We start from the raw sequence: 21,140 nt of genomic DNA, 5'->3' as shown, positions 1-21,140 counted from the left end.
AAACGAGATAATTAAGAAGAGTTTAATAAAATGGCCTATTAAAATGCATGAACATTGGCTGGGCGTGGTGACTCATGCCTGTAATCCCAGCACTTTGGGAGTCCAAGGCAGGCGGATCATGAGGTCAGGAGATCGAGACCATCCTGGCTAACACGGTGAAACCCCGTCTCTACTAAAAAAAAAAAAAATACAAAAAATTAGCCGGGCATAGTGGTGGGCACCTGTAGTCTCAGCTACTCAGGAGGCTGAGGCAGGAGAATGGCGTGAACCTGGGAGGCGGAGCTTGCAGTGAGCCGAGATCGCGCCACTGCACTCCAGCCTGGGCAACAGAGCCAGATTCCGTCTCAAAAAAAAAAAAAAAAAAAAAAGAACATTAAAGAAATGAACAAAGGATAGGGCAGTATTCCAGGAACAGCAACGGCAGGAGCCATTACCACTTCTAGGTCTGAAGGGGCAAGGATATGCAGTAGATACTAGAACTCAGAGAGCAGCTGTACAGAAAAAGCTATTATTTGGCAGGAGCTGTGTACTTCAGCAGAGGGTTGCAGCTAACTTAAGATAAAACCATCACTGAAAAACTCTGAGCAACATAAATGCAGATGTCTTCTCCTTTCCTCTAATCTCCTGATAGTGTCTACACAGAGTGAGCCAAACAAGAAAACAGAGATGAGAGACGTTCATTGGTGTATCTCATTGGAAGCATGAATGAAATTGCATTCAATTAATATATTTATTTTAGGAAAGATATGTATTTTCCTCCTTTCTTAGCCACACGACCCTCAAATTTGATCTGGGCACATAGCTACTTGGAATAAAGTCTGTATTAATAGCCTTTTTTGCAGGTGAGTGAGCTTCTCAGGGCAATTGTTGGGAAGCAAAAACATGGAATGGAATACGAAGAGACAGAGAGAACTTATTTACACAGACAACGATGTGTGCCCATTAGTGTCTCTCTCCCTCTTCCAGGTGACAAATGTCTTTTACATAGGGTCTCAACAGCAGAGTAATATAGATTTGAACTAAGCCTACTATTGTATTTTAAATAAATTACTAGGAATAAAGGGAAGAAATAAATAATTAATGAACATAAACCATAGCTGTAAAGGTCCTCATTTCTAGAGCTGGTCACAAGCTCTAAGTTAATAGTCATAGCTACTTTTTCTCATCACCCATTTTATCCTATCTAGGCCAGATGCTTGCAGAGAGTAAGGAGAGCATTACCAGAAATTAAGCACAGAGTTCACTCATCTGCAAAGAAGGCTGTTAATACAGACTTTATTCCAAGTAGCCATGTGCCCAGCTCAAATTTGAGGGTTGTGTGGCTAAGGAAGAGGGAAAATAAGTATCTTTCTTAAAACAAATATATTAACTGAATGCAATTTCATTTGTGCTCCCAATAAGATGTTGGTATATTATTTGTTTTTTATTTTGTTAGTATATTATGTTTGTTTTGAATTGAATAAAAATAATCTTTTTAAACGGAAGAATGTCTAAGATTAAGTAAATTGTCAAAAAAAGAAAAAAAAATAAAGGCAAGTCATCTTATCAGATATCAGAACATACTATAAATCCATTAAAAGAGAATTATAGTATTCATAGTGGTATAGAGAAGTATACTAGTAGAACAGAACAAAATTCAAAAGTAGATCTTAGTGTATTTTAAAATGTAATATACAGTAATGGTGATAGTTTAATTTTAGAGGCTTAATGGTATATTATTTAATAAATGGTACTTGTACATTGCATAGAAAATGTATTTGGATTTTTATTTTACATCACATATAAAAATAAGTTCCGGAAAGGATTATGATATTATAAACAAACTAAACTATGTTGAGCAATTGGAAAGCTATATTACTAATCTAATTGCATAAGAGACCTCCTTACTGAAGACTAGAAACCTAGTAGCTCAGTAAGAAAGGAAAGATAGGGTGGACAATGTAAAGTAGAAAAAAAATGCAAGATATATCAAAAACTAGGTCAGTAGAAGATTAATAGACTGATAAAATGTTTAAGTAGCACAGATGACACAGGTTTAGTCTCTATAATAAAAAGCACTTATATATTGATAATGAGAAGACAACCAATTCAAAGAATGATAGGTAAGCAGTATGAACAATTTACCCAAAAGCAAATCTAAGTGGCCAATAAACATATGGATAGTGGTTTCATATAGCTGATGAGCAAGGAATTATGAGTCAAAGTAACAGTGAATTATATTATAATCTATATACCTAAGCTTAGCAACAGACTGGAGATGGAACATGTTACTAGCATGGAGAAGTAATGTGGTAGTTAGAGTGGGGATATGAGCAGAGAAGATGAGGGGTGTACAATTTGATTGCACCTATATATTCAATGGAAATGTATGTGTGTGTGTATTGTATAGAGATTACGTAATATTTTTAAGCTAGCACATCCATTCTACTCAAGAAATCTCTTCTAGTGATTACATTTGCAAAGGTACACAAAGATGCTCATTGTAGCATTGTTTATAATTCCAAAAATGATATAAACCTTAAACCATGAAGGTAATGGTTTAATAAATTATAGCATATTTCCATTGTAAGACACCATAGAGTAAAGAATAAGGTAAAGATACACTTACTGAGGGGGACTATTGTGCAAGTTACTAAATAATATGAATGATATTAGGTTGGTGCAAAAGTAATTGTGGTTTTTGCATTAAAAGTAACAGCAAAAAAATGCAATTACGTTTGCACCAACCTCATATTATGCCATTTCACGTTAATATATATATGTATATTTATATGTTTGGAATAAATAATGAAAACTCTATTAGGATGCATGCTAAACTCTTAATAGTGTTACCTTTGAAGGGAGTAAAATTCAGGAGTTTGGAGCTATAATGATATATATGTACATGTATATAGGTATAACTATATACATAACTATATGTGTGTGTTTGAGCTGTTTGAGCATTTCATAAGGATAATGGATTCATAAATTATATTATCTGCATATTAAAATAATACTAATGATCACATCAGAAATTATATATTGAGTTCTCTACAAGCACAAGATACTTTATATTTTTGCCAGGCAGAATAATGCCTCCAACCCTGGACAAAAAGAAGAAGGATGTCCACGTTTGAATGACTAGAATCGGAATATGTTTTGTTGCATGGCAAAGGGGAATTAGGTTGCATTAAAGGGGAACTGGCTGACTTTAAAATAGGAAGACGTTTATAGAATATCTGGGTGGGCCCAGTGTAATCTCAAGGGTGCTTAAAAGCAAAAGCAGAAGGCAAAAGAAGAGTCAATGTCAAAGCGATAAGATGTGAGAGAGACTCAACAGGCCATTGCTGACTTTGAAAATGGAGGGAATGTGGAAATTGTCCATAAGCTCGAAAAGCGAGGAAACAGATTCTTCCCTGCAGCCTCCAGAAGAAATGCAGCTCTGCTGACATCTTGATTTTAGCCAGCTATGTCTGTTTTGGAGTTCTGAACTACCAAACTGTGAGATAATCAATTTGTGTTGTTTTAAACCACTAAGCTTGTGGTAATTTGTTAAAGCACCAACAGGAAACTTATGCAATATGCATCACCTCATTTAAAATTTACAAGGATCCTGGGAGATATACACAACTGTGGACCCCCATTTAAACAAGAAAAAAACCATTGTTCAGAAGGTTTGTTTAGGGTGACACAGCTCGTAAGTGCTGTGGACAGGACTTGAGTTAGTTCCAGAGGAATCTAGAGCCTCTCCTGGCTGCCATTTTGTATTCTCTGTCCTCTGACTTATAACTCCAGTGCTCCTGGCTCAGTACTCAGTCACCAGCAGATGTTTACCATCATATGAGTCAGTAAGAATTCAGGTTTGAGGGGTAAGACAAATCTCCATTTAAACCCACTCACTAGCTGTGTGGTTGGTCTAAAACAAACTACTCAATTTAAGCTTGTTTCCTCATCTATAAAAGAAGAGAAATACTTTCTACCTTGTGGGCTGAGGAAAAGCATTCAGTGAAATAATGTATGAAAACTGTCCAACAAAAAGCTTCGTATAGATTTTGTTTTTAATAAATGATATTTATTGTTGGTGAGGACTCTTACTTTGTTATAATGACTCTGGGAAGCTTTTTTCCTCTAGATGAGGTTTTAGGTTTTGTTCATACCTTTCTCATATCTGTCAGCTCCTGATTCAGAGACGGTGGTTAGTGCCTGTGGCACAGAACTATAACTACAAACTAGGGAACTATTAACTGAGTACAAGTATAGAAGAAGTGGCTTTTAGTGGTGTGGGCACCAGTGATCCATAAGATGAATCCGGTGGCAAAAATGTACTGTTAATAATGTATATTTCTCCCATGGGACGACATCACAGAGGAACAAAAGGAAAAAAAAAACACTCAGAAAATGTCCTTAAAATTTAAACTTGGTTAGTATGCTGTGAGACTCTAGAAAAGAGGACATCTCTATTTCAATCGAAATTATGTTGGCCTTCTGTTTTCTGCCCATGGGTCCCAGACAGAGTTTTCTCAGAATATCATTTGTCTTCCACTCAATAAACATATTCTGTTGGTCTAGGTACTTTATGAACTTCTTCAAACATTCCTTTGAAACACTCATTTCAGGCTCTAAGTTCTTCACCACTTCGAGTTTGTCTTTTTAAACAATTGCCCTTAGTGATGATTTATGAACAATTACTTACAAGGATAACTCTTGACGATTCTCTATAGAAGATAATCTTCGCTCTTGTCAAAGCTCCCTCTGGTTCTGAGTTGTCCAGTATCTGATACAAGGCTGACATATATTATGCACTCAAGCCGGATCCATTGAATAAATGAATGAATGAGTGAGTGAGTGAGTGAATTATCAGATGAACCGTGAGGATGAGGCAACAGGTGTGGTCACTAACAACTCATTCATGGGAATAGATCTTCCCCTGCTTCTCATTTGAAAGGAAAGTAAATCAGAGTGAGTGCACATTCCCAAGGGACCTCAAGTTACTGGTTCAAATGTCTTCAGACCATCTTGGCTATTTGTGTATGTCCCCCTTTGGAAAACTGAGGAAGGAAATAAAAAGCCTTCTAGGAGTTTTGTTTTGTTTCCCAAAACTCAGAGGTAATAAAGCATTTACATTGTTAATGGCTTTTTCAAAGTGTGTTGACACCCAAGTGGTTTGGGAGAAGAGTTTTTGTGTGGGAGAAATACTATGATGCCTTAGCCAGGGCAACTCTGGCTTTTTCTATGAATTTTCTGTACTTGTAGTGCACTTCATTCAAGTGACCTTTGTCCTGCTTGTTGTTGCAGATTATTTGAACTATCTGCAGACTCAATGAAACCAGCAGGATAATTGCACAGAATGGATAATGTATAGCAATAGCAATTTATTCAGATGATTATTGTCAACCATGACACAGGGCTTTCTTAATCACATCTATGATTACTATACTTGCTAATGATACTGTATCATTTTTTCCCTAATACTGTAAAGTGCTTCCTACATGTCACAAAGCTATTGAAACACACATCTACAGGGCAATTGATAAAATGTTTTCATTGTTCAAACTGCATGTATTCACATTTTAACATCTACTATACAAAATGCATAAATGATCACAGAATTATAGCTTAGAAGAGGATCTCCAAAAAGTAATTTTATCCAGTCCACTGCCTTAAATAGTTACATATCCAAACCATCAAAGACATATGGTTGTAATTCCCACTTAAAAAATCATAAGGCATGGACTCTGCATAACACCTTAAATGGACTGTTTTGGTACTTGATCACCATTTTGTCAAGAACTTTTGCTATAAGCTGAGTAAGTAACAGCAAATTATACATATATCTAAGAATATACCTATTTCTTTGTTGGGACTGAAAAAAATATTTCATGCCTCCTCTATCACACTGAAATCACATAATAGATTTTGCTTTTTGAGATTGAATACTGAAACTTCCCAACTCTGTTAACACTTTTTACAATGAATATATTAATTGACTTTAATCCCCTTGGACATTCTTTGGTCCCTAAATACAAATTTTATTATTTGACCTTAAGAAAAATGGCAACACATAGGATATAAGGAGATGAGACTTAGAAATGAGGATCTCTACCCACATCTTCAGTGTTAGTTACTTGATTCATAAACACTAACCAAATATACTGAACTGTTTAAATTCAAATTCAGCTAATATGCAAAGTCTTCAACTAGAAGGCGAGCTCTTAATTAACCGAAAAATTATTAACTTTAATTTTGTTGTTGCTGCTGTTAAACTGAAAGCTCATTGACAGAATAACACTTCACAAAGAAACCTGAAAAAGCCTAAGGCATTTAGGTAACCTAGTGAGAAACAAATCCATGAACTACAGAAACAGGAGAAAATAGAGTATAATGGGAACATCTGGGCAAACCTCATGGAGCACTGGAATGTCTGCCATTACTGTCCAAAACTCAACCATCGTGCTTAGGACTGAGAGTCGCTCTGTTTTTCATCTTGCCCATTCAAATGCTGGTTTTCATTACTTTCATTCCAGAGGTTCTCCTGACTTGTGACTCAGGGCCTTCTTATTTCTGCTTCTGTCTTCTAATTTTCTCCCCACATCTCCAAGGTTACTAAGACTGCTTTTAACCCTTTCTACCATTTTTCTCTGTCTCTGTTACTTGTGTTCCTAATTCTGTAAAAGAAAAAAAAAAAGACCTAATTGAATCAAGTAGTCACGATTCAGTATTATTGGTTGAAATTATCTGACCATGGCCAGGCGCGGTGGCTCAAGCCTGTAATCCCAGCACTTTGGGAGGCCGAGACGGGCGGATCACGAGGTCAGGAGATCGAGACCATCCTGGCTAACACAATGAAACCCCGTCTCTACTAAAAATACAAAAAAATTAGCCGGGCGAGGTGGCGGGCGCCTGTAGTCCCAGCTACTCGGGAGGCTGAGGCAGGAGAATGGCGTAAACCCGGGAGGCGGAGCTTGCAGTGAGCCGAGATAGCGCCACTGCACTCCAGCCTGGGCGACAGAGCAAGACTCCGTCTCAAAAAAAAAAAAAAAAAAAAAAAAGAAATTATCTGACCACATTGCCTCATAGATAACTGACCAAACTTTTCAGTATACCCTAGATCTTCTCATCCAAAAAACTGGAGTTAGAGTAACAGCATCACATGACTGAGTATGACACCCATGTGCAAGCAAATGACCATGACCACTTATCTCAAGTGAGGTCATCCATGTGAAAAGCACATTATGCAATCAAGTGCCTGGTGAAACAAAACTAAACAAAACAAAAAAACCTCCTTACTAACTTGAAGAAAACCTTCTAACCATAGAGACTGAAAATTATTGCTTACACAGTCCTGCCTGATGTACCACGGGGAATGCAACGCACTGGTAAGCACTATTGCATATTGTAAGGATATTTACCAAAGATAGTCATTTAGTTAATAGCTTCAGGGATTGCACTGTGAACAAAACATCTTGCTGAGTCCTGCATGAAGGTGCCAGTAAGGAATGGTGATGTTAGGAAATAAGGACTAAGTCATGATATTGTACCCATCACCAAAGAAGCTTATTATATAGTAAGACAGACACAAAAATCATGCAAATATAAACAATGTAAGGGAGTGAATAATATTGGGAAAGGAAAGAAGTACAGAATCTCTCTGGCAACTTCCAGTGCTTCCTTTGTACTAATATTCCAATTGGAACAGTGCAGGGATAAATGGCAATCAACAATAGAAAGTCATTCCAAGTTTCAAAGGCCAAAACCTTCCTGATGCTAAGACCTGAAGAATGAAGGAATGAACCTGCTGAAGAAAGGACCAGAGAGAGAGAAGTGGGACTGGCCTTCAGTCATCTCCTGGAGTGTTACTTGTTGGTAAAGTGTCCTCTTGGATCTGGAAACAGAAGAATGGGCCATGTGGGGAGACTGTTTTTAAACCATATTTAACCGCTTACCCTTTCAAGTTGTGGAAATTTTCAGTAGTTGCCATTCATTCATTTATTCATTTACTAAAGCAACTTTCACTGCAGGTCCAACATATGTTAGAGTACATATGGTGAATCACATATAATCCTTGCCCTAACAGACATATAAAGTGATAATTGTGTCATATTTTTATATTTGTATCTATATAGCAAAATAATTAAAATTTTCATTCAAAATGCTACAGAGATGGAAGAGGAGGAAACTAAATAGACTTGATAGAGATGTCAGTGAAGGTAAGAAAGTTCTGCAGATGAGAGGCAATAGAGAGATTATTGTAGGAAACATACTGCAAAAATGCACCCTTGTGAAATGAAATGCTTGTTTCAAGATTATTGAGTTTTTCAATGGGATCAGAGGGTCAGGTTTGCATGTGATGCGGCAGAAGGCACAGCTAGAGACTGTGTGCAGTGGCTCAAGCCTATAATACCAGCACTTTGGAAGACCGAGGTGGGCAGAACACCTGAGGTCAGGAGTCTGAGACCAGCATGGCCAACCACGGCCAACATGGTGAAATCCTGTCTCTAGTAAAAATACGAAAATTAGCTGGGTGCAATGGCATGTGCCTGTAATCCCAGTTAGTCAGGAGGCTAAGGCAGGAGAATAACTTGAACCTGGGAGGTGGAGGTTGCAGTGAGCCAAGATCATGCCACTGCACCCCAGTATGGGCAACAGAGGGAGACTCTGTCAAAAAAAAAAAGCACAGCTAGACAAATGTGGATCAATAAAGCTCTTATAGTCAAATTAATTGAGATTTATTGATATCAAATTATTTCTTGTGATTGTGTTTTTCAATAAGAATTTTATTATTTTTATAAAAATAGGTGCTTAATTCAGTATATTTTTATTACAATCAAGCTAACCTACTGTATGGAATTTCTTAGTAGTAACGCTTTTGAAGAAAGTCAGATGTCATTAAAATGTTAGCCTTGTCATTGACTAGGTAATATTAAGCAAGTTACTTAACCTTTCCAAGACTGTTTCATGTATAGAGAGAGGATGATAAGACCACATGAGCTGTTGTGAAGATCAAATTGGTGATACCTGTGACTACCTGTCACATAGCAAATACTGAATGAATATAGCTATAATCAAGTTTCTAAGATAGTTCTTTTCAAATATAACTATATAATTGTAATTATATAATAAATGTAACTTAGCCATAGAAGTTTCTTTAAGTGTTAGAAGCCACATATAGAAATGAATTAACTGAGATATAAAATTTAGGTGCTAGAATCTGCATGGTCTTGCTTTCTCCCAGTCCCATCTTCTACCCAGGTAACCTCTAAAGGGCTCTGCCAATCACACCTTCCTTCCAAATAAATTATTGAATAAACAAACAAACTGATCTTTATCCAGAGTTCGTTTCTCTAGCATTTGTTTTCCTTTGTACCAGTTCTAGGCATCAGCATTGGAGGCATTGTTCTTTCTTTAATACTGCATAGTGTGTCACTTAAATCCCATGATGTGTTTCAATCTCTCCTACTTTATGTTCCCTAAGTTAGTAATTGTGATAAAGTATCATTCAAAAATGTTTAACTGCATTTAAGTGCACAATACCTTAAAGCAAATTAGAAAAACTTTCCCCTGTGTGTGGACTTCTAGGTAAAGGAGGACCCTTAAGAATGTCACTTGACAAGTCAATGGCATTGTTATAAACATTAGAAAAAGTCAGCCATTTTTCTGAGCAAATTAAGACCTAAGCTATGTGTAGGCTGAGCAATGACTAGATTTAAACCCTCATCTGGCTCTTATTTATATATTATTATTTTCAGTTCAAACCCCAATTCATCAAGAGATGTTTTAGAAACAAAAATGGGTTGAAAGTATTCTTGGTCCTGTTGAAAGTCTCGCTTTTAAGAGAATTCCAAGCATAGGCAATATTTGTATATTTAGAAAACCCCATCGTCTCAGTCCAAAATCTCCTTAAGCTGATAAGCAACTTCAGCAAAGTCTCAGGATACAAAATCAATGTGCAAAAATCACAAGCATTCCTATACACCAATAACAGACAAACAGCCAAATCATGAGTGAACTCCCATTCCCAATTGCTTCAAAGAGAATAAAATACCTAGGAATCCAACTTACAAGGGATGTGAAGGATCTCTTCAAGGAGAACTACAAACCAGTGCTCAGTGAAATAAAAGAGGACACAGCCAAATGGAAGAACATTCCATGCTCATGGATAGGAAAAATCAATATCGTGAAAATGGCCATACTGCCCAAGGTAATTTATAGATTCAATGGAATCCCCATTAAGCTACCCATGACTTTCTTCACAGAATTGAAAAAAACTACTTTCAAGTTCATATGGAACCAAAAAAGAGCCCACATTGCCAAGACAATCCAAAGCCAAAAGAACAAAGCTGGAGGCATCACGCTACTTGACTTCAAACTATACTACAAGGCCACAGTAACCAAAACATTATGGTACTGGTACCAAAAAAGAGATATAGACCAGTGGAACAGAACAGAGGCTTCAGAAATAACACCACACATCTACAACCAACTGATCTTTGACAAACCTGACAAAAACAAGAAATGCGGAAAGGATTCCCTATTTAATAAATGGTGCTGTGAAAACTGGCTAGCCATATGTAGAAAGCTGAAACAGGATCCCTTCCTTACACCTTACACCATTAATTAACAAAAATTAATGCAAGATGGATTAGAGACTTAAATGTTAGACCTAAAACCATAAAAACCCTAGAGAAAAACCTAAGCGATACCATTCAGGACATAGGAATGGGCAAGGACTTCATGTCTAAAACACCAAAAGCAATGGCAACAAAAGCCAAACTTGACAAATGGGATCTAATTAAACTAAAGAGCTTCTGCACAGCAAAAGAAACTACCATCAGAGTGAACAGGCAACCTACAGAATGGGAGAAAATTTTTGCAATCTACTCATCTGACAAAGGGCTAATATCCAGAACCTACAAAGAACTCAAACAAATTTACAAGAAAAAAACAAACAACCCCATCAAAAAGTGGGCAAAGGATATGAACAGACATTTCTCAAAAGAAGACATTCATACAGCCAACAGACACATGAAAAAATGCTCATCATCACTGGCCATCAGAGAAATGCAAATGAAAACCACAATGAGATACCATCTCACACCAGTTAGAATGGCGATCATTAAAAAGTCAGGAAACAACAGGTGCTAGAGAGGATGTGGAGAAATAGGAACACTTTTACACTGTTGGTGGGACTGTAAACTAGTTCAACCATCGTGGAAGACAGTGTGACAATTCCTCAAGGATCTAGAACTAGAAATACCATTTGACCCAGCCATCCCATTACTGGGGATATACCCAAAGGATCATAAATCGTGCTGCTATAAAGACATCTGCACACGTATGTTTATTGCAGCACTATTCACAATAGCAAAGACGGAACTAACCCAAATGTCCATCAACGACAGACTGGATTAAGAAAATGTGGCACATATATACCATGAACTACTATGCAGTCATAAAAACAGATGAGTTCGTGTCCTTTGTAGGGACATGGATGCAGCTGGAAACCATCATTCTCAGCAAACTATCGCAAGAACAGAAAACCAAATACCGCATGTTCTCACTCATAGGTGGGAACTGAACAATGAGATCACTTGGACACAGGAAGGGGAACATCACACACCGGGGCGTGTTGTGGGGTTGGGGGAGAGGGGAGGGATAGCATTAGGAGATATACCTAACATAAATGACAAGTTAATGGGTGCAGCACACCAACACAGCACATGTATACCTGTGTAACAAACCTGCACGTTGTGCACATGTACCCTAGAACGTAAAGTATAATAAAAAATAAATTTTAAAAAAAGTTATCTTTCTGTCACTTGATGACTATGGTAGGGGCTTTCTTATGCATCAGTTTTTTTCTTCTAAAATATTCTCAGTAGTATCACTTCCAATTCCGAACAATGCCTTGGTCCAGAGGCTAAAGCAATTAGGCAGGATGAGAGAAATACATTTCCTGAAGCAAACTCTGCTTCACAGAAATAAGCTTTAAAGTTGTTGAGTATTGCTGTCTTTAGGCAAACCTATTGGCAAGATGTTCCATTACTGTAGGTATAAACAGATGACAAAATTAGTCAAAAAAAAAAGTTACTCTATGTGTAACATATCAATATGGAACTTTTGATAGTGGAAAGTTTTAAAATTATATTCTCCAGAGGTGTGTGAGCCTGAAGCATTGAGATCAGGAAAGGCAGCTTACAGTATTTAATTGCACTCACTAAGCATGGTCAAGGCCTGGGTTTAAAATATAGGTTATGCCAACACTAGCCATTTGAATGCAAATTGCTTGTGCCTCAGTGTTTTACAGATGAAAATAATATTATCTTCAAACTATTGTTAATGAAAATAACTAAGATACCCTATATGACAGTGCCTACAGCTGAAGAAATATTACTTCTTTTAAAATAATGGATTATTTAGAATAATTCAATCTAAATCTCATTTTCATTCACTTTGAAGCCTGGAGCACATGCTCTGAAACAGGGCTGTCAAATAGAACTTTCCACAGTGATAGAAATAGTCTATGTTTGTGCTTTCCAATATGGTAGCCCTTAGCTGCACGTGGCTGTTGAGCATATGAAAAGTGTTTAATGTGACGAAGAAACTGAATTTTTTAATTGCTTACCTCTAATTAATTTAGGGTTTTTTGTTGTTGTTTTTGTTTTTGTTTTTGTGAGACGGATCTTGCTCTATCGTCGGGTTGGAGTACAGTGGCTCAATCTCGGCTCACTGCAACCTCCAATTCCTTTGTTCAAGAGATTCTCCTACCTCAGCCTCCTGAGTAGCTGAGATTACAGGCATGCGCCACCACACCCAGCTAATTCTTGTATTTTTAGTAGAGACGGGGTTTCACTATGTTGGCCAGGATGGTCTTGATCTCCTGACATTAGTTTTTTAAAAAACCACTTTAAGGAGATATGATTGACTTACAAAAGCTGCACGTATGTAATGTATACATGTCATTGAATTTGGGGAAAAAATATACCCTTTGAAACATTATCAAGGCCATAACATATTATCTCCTAGTGTTTCCTCCCATCCTCTTTATTATTATTATTGGTTTTATTTTTGGTAAGAAAATAACATAAAATCTACTCTCTCAGCAATTTTCAGTATACAGTAGGGTATTAGCTATAGTCAGTGTGCTGTGAAATAGAAATCCAGTTATTATTTATCTTGCGTAACTGAAACTTTGTACCTTTTACCCATCACCTCTCCATTTTTCCCTTCTCCCAGCCAGCACCTGGCAACCACCACTTTACTCTCTCCTTCTATCAGTTTGACTATGTTAGATTCCACATGTGAGTGAAAACATGCCAAATATGTGTTCCTGTGTCTGGCTTATTTCACTTAACATAGTGTCCTCCATGCCGGGCATCGTGGCTCACGCCTGTAATCCCAGCACTTTGGGAGGCCAAGGTGGGCGGATCACGAGGTCAGGAGATCCAGACCATCCTGGCTAATATGGTGAAACCCCGTCTCTACTAAACATACAAAAAATTAGCCAGGTGTGGTGGCGGGTGCCTGTAGTCCCAGCTACTCAGGAGGCTGAGGCAGGAGAATGGCATGAACCCGGGAGGCAGAGCTTGCAATGAGCCGAGATCACACCACTGCACTCCAGCCTGGGTGACAGAGTGAGACTCTGTCTCGAATAAAACAACAACAACAACGGCATAATGTCCTCCAGGTCCACCTATGTTGGCATAAATACCAGAATTTCCTTTTGAAAGGCTGAATAATATTTCATTGTATGTATGTAGCACATTTTCTTTATCCATTTATTCACTGACGGATATTTAGGTTGTTCCCATATCCTGGCTATTGTGAATAATGCCGCAGTGAACACAGGAGTGCAGATATCTCTTAAAGATCCTCATTTCATTTCCTTTGGATATATGCCCATAAATGGAATTGCTCATTCACATAGTAGTTCTATTTTTACTTTTTAGAAACCTCCATACTGTTTTTGAGACTGGCTACATGATTTTACATTCCCAAAAACAAAGTGGAAGGATTTCTTTTTCTCCACATTCTTGCCAACATATATGTTTTAGTTCATTTTGTGTTGCTACAACAGAATACCTGAGACTGGGTAATTTAGGAACAGAGATTTATTTCTTACAGTTCTGGGGTCCGGGTAGTCCAAGGTTGAGGGACCTGTATCTATCGAGGCCTTCTTGCTGCTTCATTCCATGCAGGAAGGTGAAAAAGCAAGCAAACACTGCCCTGAGAGCAAAAGGGGAGGGAGCCAAACTCATCCTTTATAAGGATGCCTCTCCTGAGATAACTAACCTCTATCTGTGATAACAGCATTAACCCATTTATGAGGGCAGGGCCCTCATGACCTTGACCACCTCTTAAAGGTTCCACCTCTCAACACTGTTGCTTTGGGGATTAAGTTTCCAACACATGAGCTTTGGGGGACACGTTCAAACAATAGCAACTTCTTATCTCTTTTTAATGACACACATTCTAACTGATGTGAAGTGATATCTCATTGTGGTTTTGATTTGAGTTTCTCTGATGACTAATGATATTGAATTTTTTTATATGCCTGTTGGCCATTTGTATGTCTTCTTTGGAGAAATGTCTATTCAAGTCCTTTGTTCATTTTTCCATTGGGTTATTTGGTTTTCTATTACTGAGTTTTAAGAGTTCCTAATGTTTAGATGGCAATCCCTTATCAGATGTATGTTTTACAAATATTTTCTCCCATCCTTCAGGTTGTCTGTTTATTCCTTTGATTGTTTCTTTTGCTGTACAGAATCTTTTAAGTTGAGTGTAGTCCCGCTTGTCTATTTTTTGCTTTTATTGCATGTACTTTTGGTGTCACAGCCAAGAAATCATTGCAAAGACCAACATCAAAAAGTCATGTTTTCTTCTAGGATTTTTTACAGTTTTAGGTATTGTGCTTATGTCTTTAATCCATTTTGCATTGATTTTTCTTGTGTGATTAAAGAGTAGGATCTAATTTCATGTTTGTTTTTGTTTTTGCATGTGGGTATCCAGTTTTGCCAACATCATTTATTGAAGGGATTATCTTTTCTCCGTTGTATATTCTTGGTGCTCTGGCCAAAGATAAGTTAGATCTTACATGCATGGGTTTATTTCTCAGCTCTCTATTCTGTTCTATTTGACTGTATGTCTACTTTTATGCCAGTTCGATACTGTTTTGATTAGTGTAAGTTTGGATTATAATTTGAAATGAGGAGTTATGTTCCTCCAACTTTTTTCTTCTTTCTCAAGAACACTTTGACTACTTTTGTGATTTTATATGAAAATCACTACTTTTGTGATTTTATATGAATTTTGTGACTGTTTTGCTATTTCTATAAAAACTGCCATTGGAATTTTGATAAGGATTGCATTGAATCTGTAGAATGCTTAGAATGGTGTGGACATTTTAACAACATTAGTTCTTCCAATCCATGAATATGTGATTAATTAATTAACATTTAAATTCAAAGAGACATGTAGTTAGAGGCTACCATATAGTACGGTAAAGCACTAGAATAGAATTTGGCTCCAATAGGGCAGCCTCATAGGTAAGTCTATAGGTAAGTCTTTTTTCAACAATAATTTTTTAAGAAAGACACTTTTTTTTTCTGCAAACACCTTTATGGCAGGAGGTTGTTAAAATAAAATTAATGGGCTTCATGAACATCTCAAATTGTGTGATAATCACATTAAGTTTGAAGTGTATTTTTCTAGGGAGGAAATTCATACATACCATTGGACTTTGAAAGAGAAACATGTGTCACAAAATTTAAAAAATAAATAAATAGAAGGAATATACCTAAGTTACTTACACCTGCTCTAATTTTAAAATGTGCACATTGTTGTTCAGAAGAGAAAGGAAGCCAAACTATCAAATTGGTTCATGTAATTATAACTGATTGTTTTTATGAAGACTAAAATGTAAGCAGAGTTTTCAGTAAAAATATGTTAAATATGAAGTTCGAAGCAATGTTCAATTATTCTATTTACATCAAAAGCAGTAAACAAATTTTAGCACACATTAACTACACGTTTGTGTTAGTTGTCTTTAAAATATTAAAATAGTACAGGATAGCACAGAAACTAAAAGTGCCATATTCTCTCACTTCCTACCCTGCTTCTACTCTTGTTCCCTATGAATAACTATGTGGGTTATTTGGATAATGTCTCTCCAAACATTTTTTCGTGTATCCATACATGTGTTGTGTGTGTATGTACATGTGTGCACAGAAATTGACTTCTGTACTATTTGTGATGGACGGAATAATGACTCCCAAAGATGTTCACATCCTAATCCCTGGGCCCTGTGAACATGTTACATGTAAAAAGATCTTTGTAGATGTAATTTAACTAAGGATCTTGAGATGGAGAGATTATTTTAGATGATTAGAGTGGCCTCAATGTAATCACATGTTCCTTAGAAGAAGAAGGCAAGCAGATCAGAGATAGTAGTAGCAAACATAATGATGGAATCAAAAGGTTGGAGTAATTCAATGATGGATCACAAACCAAGGAATGCAGGCAGCCTCCAGAAACTAACACAAGCAAGAAGACTGATTCATCCCCGAAGCCTCCAGAAGGAATACAGCCCTACTGACACCTTAATTTTATATTTATGATACCCAGAGTAAGACAATAAATGTATCTTGCTTTAGAGCCACTAAATTTCTGGTAATTTGTTACAGTAGCAATAGGAAACCAGTATATTCTATAACTTTTCTTTTAAGTATAACCTGTGCATCCTTCCATGATAGTACATTAGTACATGTGGTGCTACTCTATTCTTTTTAGAAGTTGCCTAGAACATCAGTGTGACTCCCTTTTATGCTATGACACAAGCAGTTCCAGTGCACATCCCAGGACATACGTTATTGAGCATTTGTATACATGGTTTAGTGAGATGTACGACTGCAGAAAGAAACTGCTTAGTAAAAAGGTAAAGGTATACATGGTAATGTATTGTTATTCGGAACATTTGTCCCCTCCTTACAGAGTGTGTCACTCAGGAGAGATTATGTTTTTCTGTTCCACAGGCTTGGTCACGTGATGTACCTTAGCCAACAAAATGGCAGCCGAAGGGATGTGAGCCCCTGTGAAGGGGCACTTTAGGAGTTAGGATGTTTTTGTTACCTTTTCCCATGACACAAAGTGTTCCCTATAGAGGCTGCTTCATCATTTACAAACTGACCCACAATGAATATGGAATGTAGCAAGACAAAAAATAGGCCTTTGTGTTTGTTAAAGACTGCCTTTTGGAGGTTCCTGGATATAAGAGCATAACTTAACCTAACCTGTCTGACATAGTATATGTATTTTAAATGTTCCTAATTACTACAAAATTGCCTTCTAAAAAGCTGTACATGTTCACCAACAGTGTGGGAGTGTCTTTTTTCCACATTGTTGCCAAAACTACAAAGCACTCATTTTGAACTTTTTTTCTTGCACAGGTGAAAATGGTATCTCACTGCTTTAACCCACATTTTTTTTTCTAATTTCATGCAATGTTCTTTCATATGCTTATTATTCATTTGTATTTCTTCTTCAACAAAATGTTTATATGGGCATTGTCCATTTTTATTGAGAGTTATCCATCATTTTTATATACATTTTCTAGAGTGCATGTATACAATGAATATCACTGTTTGCTTTACATGTCATATATAGTTTTAATGATTCATTTGATTCTTAACTTTCTGGTAGCATTTACTACACAAAGGTATTTAATACATATAAACTAGGTTCCTTTAAATTGAAATATAATTAAAGCCTACCTAGTCACTAAAGAGATCATGGCCTACTAGGAGTGGCTCATTTAGAAGCCCAGATGAGAAATGCTGGTTCAAATATCTGGATCTGAGTCAACATACCCACCAAGACTGTCTAGGACATATGATGGATTGGAAAAGCAAGTAAGAAAAAAAGACTAAAGTAGGGCAGTGTTGGGGATGAGGGGAATCCAAAACATAAAGTAAGGATCAGTGTGCATGCAGAAATTATAAATTTACATAATCATATTAGAGATAATAATTTGGTAAGATACATCAATAGTCACTAAAATATTTATAACTAGTGTAGATACTGCTGCTTTTTTTTCTCCGTTTAAACAATTTCTTATAGCTAATTTTCTAGGGGTAAGATGTTTGAATTAAGGTTGAGCATAGCAGCACTACCTAAGATAGTGAAAGCAGGAATGTAACCAAGAGAAGGACATTATTATAATTAGACAATTAGGTTAAGTAAAATCTGACATATCAATTGACTGGAATATAATGAAGCTGTTAAAAATTAATCAGTGTAATTATGTGAAATCCTGAGCTAATCTGGATGTCTTTCTTTTATGATGACTTTTTCTGTCTTGTCCAATTATGTTCCTCTTTACAATTTCATGAAACCCTGTCCCTCCAGTCAAAATTCATAAAGATGCATTGTGTTTATTGTTTTATATATCTGTTTCCTCTCTAGATTTTAAAGTTCCAAAAGCTGGGTTTATGTCTTTTTTTTAACATACAATTTTATTTTTACATACAATTTTTTACATACTTTTACATACTTTTTTTTACATACAATTTTAAATGTTTTCTCATTTAAAATATATTTATTTCTTTAAGAGAAATAGAAAACAAATGTATGCAGATTACAAATATAATTATATAAAATTGTATCAATATATTGATATAGGTTAGAAGAGAACAAAAAAATAGAAATTATTCTTACCGCAAAATCAGAGCCTTATAGTTCCTGTTTCAAATGATTTACTGTAAGAAAGTTTAAAATGCAAAATGGTGTAAAGAAGAAAAATTACATGATCAATAATTCTTCCACCCAAAGATAACAATTGTTAATGTATGGCCTATTCTTTTCAAACTTTGTTATGCCTTTCTAAAAATATATTGAGATTACTGTATCTTTAGAATTTCTTTCCTCTAGTTTCCCCACATCTTTCGTTTAAGTAACTTTATGACAATTTAGCCTGACCTAAGGTACCTGTAGCACTCAAAGCAGAGCAAGGTGAACCAAAGCTCTCAGAAGAGGTGAGAAACCAAGAACAAGGATCGAGTTCATTGAAATGATGACAGCCTCTTTAAAAAAAACTTACTTTTTCTTCAGCTTCTTGGTTTTGTTGCTGTTGTTTTGGGAGGCAGACTGTCAGTGACTAAGCCTAAGACTTGTTAGACAGAATGATTGATAACAAATAGTTGGTTAAAATGAGAAGTTTAGAAAGGATTCCTAAAAGACAATAAAGAAAGGTGGTAGAACAAACCATAGAATTTGTAGTGCTGTCTCGACTACTCTAACCTTGGTAAGGAGAAAAAGGAGAAGACACTGAACATGATCATATTTACATCTGTATATCCCAAGTGTAAAATACGTTATGGTATTTGGGTTGTTTCAGTATTTTGGTTATTGGAATGATGCTGCAATGAAGTGCAAATATGTCTTCGAGATCCTGATTTCAATTTTGGGAGGGTAAATACTTACAAGTCTAATTACTGAATCAAATGGTAGCTCTATTTTTCAGTTTTCTGAACTTCCATATTGTTTTCTATAGTGGTTACACATTTTTACTTTCCCAAGAAAAGTGTATAAGTGTTCCATTTTTTTTTTTTCTAAATTCTCACCACACTCGTTATCTTTTTAAAAAAATCATAGCCATCCTGACAGATGTGAGGTGACATCTAATGGTGATTTTAATTTGAATTTCCCTAGTGATTAATGATTTTGAGCATATTTTTATAAACCTATTGGCCACTTTTATTTATTCTTTGGATAAATGTCTATTCAAGTACTTCATTCATTTGTTAGTTCAGTTGTTTGGTTTTCTACTATTGAGTTGTAAGAGTTCCTTGTATATTTTCCATGTTAACTCCTTATCCAACATATGCTTTACAAATATTTTCCCCATTCTGCAGGTCACTTGTTCAATTTGTTGATTGTTTTTGTTTTTCTCGGTTTTTTAACTCTTTCCTATGCAGAAGCTTTTTAGTTGACTGTAGTCCCACTTTATTTTTGGTTTTGTTGCCTGTGCTTTTGGTCTTATCCAATAATTCATTGTAAAGATCAATGTTAAGGAGATTTCCTTCGTGTTTTCTTCTAGAAATTTATAGTTTGAGGTCTTATGTTATGTCTTTAATTCATTTTTAGTTTTTTTTTTGTGTAAGAGCCAGTTTACATCAGGAACAAGAACTTTAAGGATTTTTGCACATAAGATAATATCATCTGCAAACATAGACTTTTTTTCTTCATTCTTTCCTCTTTGAATGCCATTTATTTCTTTTACTTTCCTAACTATTTTCGGTATGGCTTCCATGACTATGTTGAATAGAAGTGTCACAAGTGGGTATCCTTGTCTTATTCCTGATCTTAGAGGAAAAGCTTTGTTTTTCACTGTTAAAGATGACATTGGCTGTGAGCTTTTTATATATAACCTTAATATGTTAAGGATTCTTTTCTATACCCAGTTAGTTGAGAGTTTTTAATCATAAAAGGATATTGAATTTTGTCAAATATTTTTTCTACATTTATCCAGGTGATCATGTCGTTTTAATTATTCATTCTATTAATGTGTTGTATTATATTGATGTTTCACGTGTTGAATCAACCTTAAACCCTAAGAACAAATCCAATTTAGTCGTGGTGTAAGATCCTATCATTGTGCTGTTGAATTTAGTTTGCTAGTATTTATTTTTAGAATGTTTGCATTTGTGTTCATCTAGGGTATTGGTCTATAGTTTTATTTCTTTGTAGCATTTTTGTCTGGCTTTGCTGTCAGGATTATGCTAGCCACATAAAATGAGTTTGGAAGTGTCCCCAAAGAAAAACATGGCATATGCACACAGTAAAATGTTATTTAATCTTAGAAGAGAAGGAAATCCTGACATTTTCAACAACAAAGATGAACCTGGAGGACATTATGGTAAGCTAATCACAAGACAAATATTGTACTTATTTGCAGTACATAAAACACTTAAGCTCATAGAAGCAGAAAATGGAAGATGGTTACCAGGGGCAGGGGAGAGGAGGAAATAGAGAGTCATTGTTCAGTTGCTATAAGGTGTAATTTATGCAAGATGAATTAATTCTAGAGATAGCTGTACAGCTTAGTATCTATAGTCAATAGTGTAGTGTGTACTTACAACTTTACTAAAATGATAGATTTAATTTTAAGT

The sequence above is a fragment of the Macaca mulatta genome, chromosome 8 (assembly GCF_049350105.2).
Source record: "Macaca mulatta isolate MMU2019108-1 chromosome 8, T2T-MMU8v2.0, whole genome shotgun sequence".
NCBI lineage: Eukaryota > Metazoa > Chordata > Mammalia > Primates > Cercopithecidae > Macaca > Macaca mulatta.
Note: the sequence above shows the minus strand (reverse complement) of the source record.